A 10,209-nucleotide genomic window follows, 5' to 3' on the forward strand; every position below is an offset into this window, starting at 1 on the left:
TGATACTTGGATTGCTAGTAAACCTACTAAGTTTTCTAACTGCACATGCAATATCTGCTCTTGCTCAATGAGCGGCGTACATTAGGCTACCTATTGCACTTGCATATTCCACTTGAGCTACCACTCTTCCTTCATTCTTTTCAAACTTCATGTTTGAATCAAACGGTGTATGTGCCTCTTTGATTTTGAGAAGACTAAATTTGTCGAGTACTTTTTGAACATAGTGGGTTTGACTCAACACAAAACCCCCACTATTCCTTCTAACTTTGATACCTAGAATGGTATCCACATCTCCAAGGTCTTTCATTTTAAAGTTAGAATATAGAAACCTCTTTGTTTCTATTATTCCTTTCATGTCATTATTAAAAATCAACATATCATCTGCATATAGACACTCAAGTATTACTAAGTCACAACAAGTCTTATAGTATAAGCATTTGTCTGCATTATTGTGTCTAAATCCATTAGAAACAATGACTTTATCAAACTTCTCATGCCATTGTTTTGGAGCTTGTTTCAAACCATATAATGATTTGACAAGTCTACAGACTTTATGTTCATTTCCTTGAAGAACAAAACCTTCATGTTGCTCCATATAGACCTCCTCCTTGAGATCCCCATTTAGGAATGTTATTTTGACGTCCATTTGGTGAACATAAAAATTGTATATAGATGATAAGTGTTGTACCCTAATTTTAGCTCGAATCATCCACTCAGTTCGGGTACAGCTGGCAAATAAATATACGAAGAAATAACCAAGGGAATGATATCTGCTTATTATCCACATAAGCCACTCCAGTTTCACATGGGTACGTGTGGTGTTAGGTGTCCTGGGTTTAACCCGAGCTAAAAATACGAAAGGTTATAAAGTGTGAACTCATAATATTCAAACAGCTGTCGAAGTACGAGCTCGGAAAGATATCCAGCTCGTGATAACTCACATATATTGTGTACCCACGGATCCCCAAAGACTCGGGTACTTTAATACCATTATTTATGACCAGCCTGTCATATTTAATCTTCCAGATATTAGGAGACCATTTATTCTGTGATCAAATCATATCCCAGTATAAATGGGAATTGTTTGTATTAAATGTAATAAATATGTAAATCTGTGATTGACTCACGTGGTTACCAAAACCTATCCATGGAATTTCTGTATAAATACTGAGAATATTGGACAGGAAAAGGGACTGATTATTCTGTAATACTGAAACTCTACCAAAATAGAGAGAGAAACAGCAATAATATAGACTCGTGGACTAGGTGGATATTAACCACTGAACCACATAAAAAAGATTTGTGTTCTTGTGAATTCATTTCATCTTTCGTTACGGTTTATTACTAAGCACTAATCAACCTTATTATTTCTTAATACACTGTTTGCGAAAAACCGTGTCAACAATAAGGCAAACAACAACCTTATAGAAGTAGTTCTTGCTACCGATGCATATGTGTCAAAGTAATATATTCCCTCTCTTTGTTTGAATCCTTTGGCTACTAGCCTAGCCTTGAAGGTTTGTATGGTGTCATCAGTATGGTATTTCTTTCAAAATACCATTTGCACCCAATTGGTTTAGACCACTTTGGAAGGTCAACAAATCCCCAAGTGTGGTTTGACATAATTGAATATATTTCATCATTAATTGCCTCATTCCAAAAAGCGGAGTCTCTTGAGGACATTGCTTCTTTGAAGGTTTTTGGATCATCTTCTATTTGAAGTACTATTGCATGTTTCCAAGTAACTCCCTCATTGTCACCTTCAACAAGGTATAGTGTCTCTATTGGAGAACACTTCTCACTTGATCCCAAATCTTTGAGCCTTTGGTTCCTTCTAGGCAATTGAGGTTGCTCACCAACTATTCTAGGAGTCTCCTCTTGAGGCTCTCTAGTTTGAGTTGGTTCTAGTTTGTTGTCATCGCATGACATGTTCTCAAAGAACTCAACCTCTCTAGATTCAATTATTACATTAGACTCCAAGTCTAATAATCTATAAACTTTTCTATTTTGGGCATAACCCACAAATGCACATCTTATAGCCCTTGGACCAAACTTGGTCCTTTTAGGATAGGTGCTCTTGCAATAAGCAAGACACCCCCACACTTTAAGATAACCAATGTTTGGGTTTTTTTTCCCTTCCATAACTCATATGGAGATATATCATTTTTATTCATGGGAATTCGATTCAAAATATGACAAGCGGATAGCAAGGCTTCACCCCCACAAACTAAAATTCAATTTTGAGTGTAATAGCATAGCATTAATCATCTCAATAAATGTTCTATTTTTTCTTTCCGCTATACCGTTTTTTTGTGGAGTATAAGGGGCTATACATTCATGAATTATTCCATGTTCTTCACAAAACAAGTTAAATTCATTTGAAATATATTCACCACCCCTATCACTTCTAAGCACTTTAATTTTCCTTTCAAGTTGATTTTCAACTTCTGCTTTATACATCTTAAATACATCAAATGCTTCATCTTTATTTTTAAGCAAATATCATATGTGATCCTAGAGCAATCATCAATGAAAGTAATAAAATATCTACTTCCTCCTCTAGATATTCCATTAAGTTCACATAAATCACTATGTAGCAAATCTAACAACTTAGAGTTCCTTTCAACACTAGGAAAATGTTTTTTTACCATTTTAGATTTAACACATAATTCATATTTGGCATGCTCAACATTATCACAATCAATTAATCAACATTTGAAAGCCCTTTTAATTGTGCTAAATCCTATATGTGCAAGCCTAACATGCCACAAAGTAATAGAATTTGAGTCAAGCATATAACAAGAAGAAGAAACTTTATTGTTCACATGGTCAATGGAAGTACAAAGTTTGAACATGCCATCACAAGCATATCCCTTTCCCACAAAAACATTGTCTTTTGATAAAATGAGCTTGTCGGAATCTATCACAACCTTGATTCCCGGTTCGCCAAGTAAATTGCCACTCACAAGGTTTCTACTCATTTCTGGTACATACAAAACATTAGTGAGTAGAACCTTCTTGCCGGTTGTGAAGAAAAAATCAATAGTGCCCTTTCCTTCAACCTTGGACCTTTTCTTATTGCCCATTTGGATCTCATGTCCTTCCTTTGGAGATTAAAAGGTCTTGAATAGAGTTCTATCATAGGTAACATGAATGGTGGCACAAGTATCATACCACCACCCACTCACCTTTCCATGAATGGAATTAACCTCGCTTAGTGTTACCACTAGATCCTCTTGGGTTGAGTTGACTCTTGCCTCCTTGTTTTGGCTCTTTTTGAACCTACAATCTCTAGCAAAGTGGCCATTTTTGCCACACACAATGCAAGGTCTCTTGGAACTTTGGAATTGTCCCTCATTCTTCTTGGGCCCCAAGGGTTTTTTACCCTTGCCCTTATTCTTTCCATCTCCTTTGCTCTTGTTAGGAGGGTTACCACATTGGCCTTAGAAGTCTCTCCATTGGACTTTTCTTCATTCATATCTCTAGATAAAGATTCCTCCTCAATTCTCAAGTGGTTGAGAATTTCCTCTAAAGAAATCTCTTCATTTCTATGGAGAATCTTCTTTCTATAGCCTCTCCAAGAAGGAGGTAACTTGGCTATAATGGCACCAACAAGAAATTATTCTGGAAATACAATTTTAAGAGTAGATAACTTATTCACAATAATTTGCAACTCATGAATTTGAGGGAGAAGGGGTTTATCTTCATAAAATTTAAATTCCATATATTGAGTTTAAGGAATTTCTTAGTACCTTCCTCTTCTGCTCTGTACTTCTTTTCCAAGACCTCCCAAATCTCCTTGGCGGTCTTGGTGTTGGTGTAGAGATCATAGAGCCTATTCGAGAATGCATTGAGGATGTAACCCATACATATCAATTCATCTTCTTCGCGCTTCTTCCTTTCTTTGACAACTTCTTGAGTATCATCTTCCTTGGGCTCTTCCAAGGCTTTTAGGTCTTTATCTAAGACATAGAAAACTTTCAAGGTGGTGAGCAAGAATCTAATCTTGTCTTGCCAAAGAACAAAGTTAGTCCCATCAAACCTATCCAATCTAACAAGTCTTGAGTAATGAATTTCAATGCTGAAAGAGAGTTAGATTCTTCCATGATATGCTATCTCAAATTGTAGAGTATTAGAATGTTGGGGGAGAGTGAGATAACACCACCTCAAAAAATAAAATCTACACAAAATTTGGATTGACGGAGACTTAAAAAAAATTGAGAAAGAACATGCAAACCCAAGTAGATCAATGGTGTTCTTCAACTTTGATGAAGCTTCAAAACCCTAGGCAAGACCACCAATTTGAGCAAACCAAAACACAAACCAAGGCTTATACACATTGCAAAACATTGTCCTAATACTCTATTTCCTAGCCACCATGGATGATTAAGGTCTTCTCTCGAGGAAATGAGGATTGAGATTGAAAATGCCTTCAACTCTCAAAGTCAATCACTTTCTTGGAGTGTTCTTGGAGAAAAAACTAGAGATTCTTGGAGCTAGAGAGAGAGGGTAGAGAGAGATTGGAGAGAGAGATCAAGCCTTCCGAAATACTATTTTGACCCTTATATAGAGTAGGCACTGTCATTAGGTCTAACCAATAGGATTAGACTTGAAAAACACGTTATTATGAGCATTTTACATAATTCACGTACCACAGTAGGCGACACGTCGCCTACATGCATGTGATGCGTCGCCTGTTAGGGTTTCTTGAAACCCTAGGCTTCAGGCGATGTCTCGCCACGTCGCCACCCTCTCTGACTTTGGACACTTCCAAATGTTCTATAAATGCTCTAAATGCTACCAAACTTTTTGGGAACCCTTAGATACTCTCATGTATCACTTTGGATCCAAAATTGCATTTTATAAGTGCCTACAATTGAAGCTCAAATTCACATCTTCATTATGTGAATTTTACAAAGTGCTTATACTTTGCGTATATTTTAACACTTATCATTTGTATTTAACCAACCATAACATCGCCTTGAGGCAAAAGAAGTACATAATATCTACAGGGGTGGGGACCTCCCACTCGTGCTTCAAAAATAGATATTTTAGCTCTGCCAAAAGTCAGTACAAATTTGTGGGGAGCTGGAATGGTGCCAGTTCAACGTAGTTTAAAAAAATCTATGAAATACTAGTCCAGGGGAAGAAAGGCACAAACCTTCAAGTGCTCATCATTCCAAGCCCCAAAGTCGTCCTTAAGCGGAGTTCAGCTCCGCTCTCCCTCTAGCGGAGGGCGGGCAACAAGACCCTCGAACCCTGACTCGATCTCATGACTCACTAAAATTTTATTCATCTTGCCATGAGTCTTTATCCGAGATTCTATATGCTCGACCTCGAAGAACGCATTGGGGTCAACCACGATCTCCCTATCCACCACTGGGCCAAAGTGGGGAACAAGGCCTTATTCTTACTTTGGGAAGAAGAGCTCACCACTAACTTCTTCTGGTTAGCCATAATTTAGTTTTCCTGGCGACAAAGCGGCCTGTTAGAGGCGACCTAAGATAAAACATTGGTACTATGATAAAGGTATGACAATCCAAGGTTTTAGATTCGATCTATTCGACCTAAGATATATACGAGCTAAGATTTCCCCTAGCGCCAATGTGTGTGTGCATGCGCGGTCAATGACCACGCACCATAACCTCGGGAAACCCCTGATACTTTGGGATTCACTTGTCAGATCCAATACCTTTTTGGAAAGCGGTTTAATGCAAAACCACTCGAGAAATTGTAACCCTTAAGCTACCCAGAACTGAACCTAAAATCCCTCAAATCTTCACATTCACAAACCCAGACGATCCACTTTCAAACCTAGAAAACCCAGTAAATCACTCATTTCTTTTTGTGAATTATTTCTAATCAAACCTAGTGCTATTGTTTTTGGCCTAACAAATACCCATACTAAACTCAAACAGAACCTAAGTAAGAAAATATACTAGAAAATATCATAAAAGTTATTAAAAAAAAGATGAAATTTAAAACGGATATAAAGATACTTACAGTGTGGTTTTTCAGTCGAGTAAATGATAGTAGCACTAGAGGTAATAACCTGAAAGCTTTTAGAAAATGAGGGAGCACATAATGCTCTGAAAGTATTTTGAGAAGAAAGAAGAGGAAATATTTTGAATGCAAAGGTGGTCAGGTACAGGTCTGGTTCTCCTATTTATACGTAAACTTCGGGAACCGATCTAGGCCACATGATTAGATTAGTTCAAGATCCAAGGGCCTAGATTAAATAAACCAAGCAACCGCAAAATGTTGACAAGACACTTGTAACAGTACTCGAAACCTGAATAGGCGCCTATTATAGACCGACAAGTGTCTCGCACTTGAGTGAGTGGGTAGGCACATTTTTACATAATAGAAGCCTAAAATCCCCTACTATGCGTGTCAGAAGTGACACCATGCACGAGCAGGAGCTTGGGGGGAAATGTTTTACCCCAAAATAAATACGAACGGAATTACTCAGCACGGGGTACAACTGGCAGACAAGTTTATGAAGAAAGCGTACAGATAGAACATCTAGCTAACTCAGGAGTGAGCAGCTCGAGTCAAACTTGACGGCTTACGAAAACCAGATAGTCTCCAGATCGCCTCTTGCACCAAAAACTTAGTTTGAGATGCGGGATAGCCAGATCGCCTTCGTGAAACTTTGAACATGACCCGTGTCAGTTCAGGTTAGTTCTTAGACATCTAGCTCGAAGGAAGTGTTTTGCTCACAGAAGCCTGATCATGACGCACAGTGAAGGATCCTAAAAGGCTCAGAGATTCCTTATACACTCGTTAATGCTCAGATATTATTTTGTATTTATTACCCGATATTGGGGGCATAGAATCAATAGTCATTTATGTATTTATGCAAATAGGATGTTACCCAAATATGTATGTTACCATATTTATGCACAGTTACCCAAAACTGTACAGACAGAATTCCCCATAAATACAGGGGAGAACGGACAGAAAGGGAGAGAACATTTTGTATACTGAAACTTTGGTGAAATTGTGACAAACAAACTCATGGTGAGAACAAAACAGATCAATAAGAATGACTCATGGACTAGGTAGATTTTAACCACTGAACCACGTAAAAATTGTGTGAGGGTTCTTGATATTTCTTACTTGTCCAATTATAGTTTAGCAATAGCCTAATATCTCTATTTTTTGGATTTCTTAATCCACTGTTGGCGAAAAACTACGTCAACACTTTCTATTGTCTAATAAAAGCCCAAATAGGCAATGCATTGCGTGCGCTATCCATACGGAGGTGTATAGTTACGTATTTTGGCTCCAAAACTCATTTCAAAATGCTCTAATTTTATTAGTCAACACTAATTACACTTCCTGCACTATTTAAGGGATTCGTATGAGATTTCAGTGAATTGATCACTCTCCACTCTCTCTCTTTCTAACTCATAAAGATTACTAGTTTTCTCCAAGATCTTCATCAAGAAAGCTTGATTTGTTTGAATACCAAGACTTGTTATTCTCAATCTCATCTCCCATTGTAGTATCTTCAAGCAATATCATAAGGGAGGCTAGAAATAGAGATTTGGACAACAATTCTAATTGCGTCAAGCCTTTTTTCCATCTCCATTGTTTCTCTCATAAAATCATAACTTCTATGATTTTATGTAACTTGGGTTTTCACCATAAATGTCATTTCTTCCTCATGCCCTAATTTGTGTTCTCTTCCATTAAGTCTATTGTTATATTGTGATTAATTCTCATGAATTGCAATATATACATATTGTGTTATAAGCCATATCCCAACAATAAAAAATATTTATTTCCCAAAAGGTTTTTTTTATTAGTATACTACTATTATATAACAAGAAACCCTAATAATGACACTATTTTCTATTTACATTATTTGTATAAAAATAATCAATTGTGGTCCACAAGTCATAAAATAATGAAGGCTTAATTAATGGCAATCACATATTAAATCTTTCCATATACATAATACAATCATTATTATTCATCACATAACAATTTAATAATTAAAAAAATATTTTTTTTTAACAACACCCAAAACTGCCCATTTTTGTATTTGAAATTGCAGAAGAAAAAAATGGGTTTATACATTTTTAGACCTTATGTTTTGTTTAATTACATGTTTGGACCCTGTGTTTTGACAAATTACTTTTTGGACACTGTTTTCTAAAATAGTTCAAATAGACCCCTAAACCCGATTTTGATCAAAGTTTTTTTAACTAAAATCACAAATAATTCATCAAACTAACAACTCAGAACAAAAATATAGTCATTCTGCATAAGAACTGTGATGTTGTATTCAATTTTTTGTTCATCAAAATCAGGTTTAGGTGCCTATTTGAACCATTTTACAAAACACAGGGTCCAAAAACTAATTTGTCAAAACACAAAGTCCAAACAGGTAATGAGACAAAACACAGGATCCAAAAAAGTATAAACCCAAAAAAAATAGTTGTAATCTATAAAAAAAAATCCATGGCATCCGATGACATTAGGTTGGCAGGATGAACCTGAATAAACTAAAAGGTTTATAAAAAAAAGGAATAATAAAACAACTAAAAAAGATAAAGAAAGGTTTAAAATGATCTTGAAAAATAAACTAACAAGTTTATGATAATGGTAAAAATAAGAGAAATTGGTGAAAATTACCTCTTTTTTTAAGTGATTTTGCACTTTGGTCTACTTTTGATACTTTTTTACAAAATGATCTATGTCTAAAATTCGACCAGTTGTCTAAAATTTTCGACCGACTGAGCACCTGTCTAAACTTTCGACTAGCTGTCTAAATTATGAGATGTGATTTTGCAAAGAATTATTAAAATTAGGTTAGAATGCAAAATAACTTTAAAAAATAGGTCATTTTGCCAAGGGACCCTAAAAATAATCATTAAAGAAAAACAAGCAATAAAAAAATGTTAGAAAAACTGGTTTGATTTGTAAACTAATCAGTTTATTTTAATCGAACAGAATAAATTGTGAAAACATCAAAAATATAAACCAATCATAAAACTTGTCAAGCACTCTCTGCTAAATAAGTAACTTAGTTTATTTTAACTACTAATACCTATTATATGATCAAATTTATAAGCCAAACAATTACAATTTGTGTAGAACCTATAACAAACACAAAATATAAACATACACAACATAGTTTATTTAACAGTAAAAAAATAACTAAATATGAAATGAAAAAAAAAATCTGAGAATAAACTAACTATTTGCATCTTTTAAACTATAAGACCGAACAAAAAACACACAAAAAAAGTTTGTTCTAAGAGGAAATTAACGTAAGGTGTATAGATTTGTCAAATCATTATATAATTTAAAACCAACACCGACACAATAACATGAAAAGTTTGAGGGTAAATAGCTCTTGGGGTTCCCAAGCTTTACCACTTGTATCACTTAGGTACCCAATTTTTTTTTTTTTTGTAGCATTTAGATCCTCAACTTTTAAATTTTGGCTCACATAGACCTCCGATGTTATATTTTGTTAAATAAAACCTAATTTATAAGGGTAAAATGAGATTTTTAAAAAAAAAATATAACACCCACTTGTTTTTTCTTTTTAATCAAATTAATCATTACCAAATATATTATTTTGGCAAATTAACCTAAATATTCTTATCAAATATTGAAAAAATATTTTCTATTATACCTCTAAAATATTTAATATCGCTTATACATTAACTAGTTTATTATTTTTAATAAAAATAATTTACGTACTTTAAATTTTAGAACCATGAAATTTATTAAGAGTACTTTAATCTATAACATCATTTTTTTCTCACTACACGCAGTTCTATTTAACTTCTCATAAATTGTTAAAAATTATTTCTACTTTAAATATAGAAATGTGTGTAGTGAGAAAAAAAATTATGTTATAGATAGAAGCGCCCTTAATAAATTCAATGCTTCTAAAATTTAAAGTATGTATCTTTTTTTTATTTCTTAATATTTCAAGAGAATATTTTAGTCAATTACAAAAATAATATATTTGGTAATAATTAATTAATTAAGAAGGGTTTAAAGAAAAAAAAATGAGTGCTATATTATTTTTTTTGTTAAAATCTTATCTTACCCTTATAAATTAGAATTTATTTAATAAAATATAACATTGGGAACCTAAGCCAGCCTAAAAGTAAAGGTTGATGATCTAATTGCTAAATAATAAAGTTTGGAGACCTAAGTAATACAAATGGTAAAACTTGG

Source organism: Humulus lupulus, chromosome X (assembly GCF_963169125.1).
Source record: "Humulus lupulus chromosome X, drHumLupu1.1, whole genome shotgun sequence".
Lineage (NCBI taxonomy): Eukaryota > Viridiplantae > Streptophyta > Magnoliopsida > Rosales > Cannabaceae > Humulus > Humulus lupulus.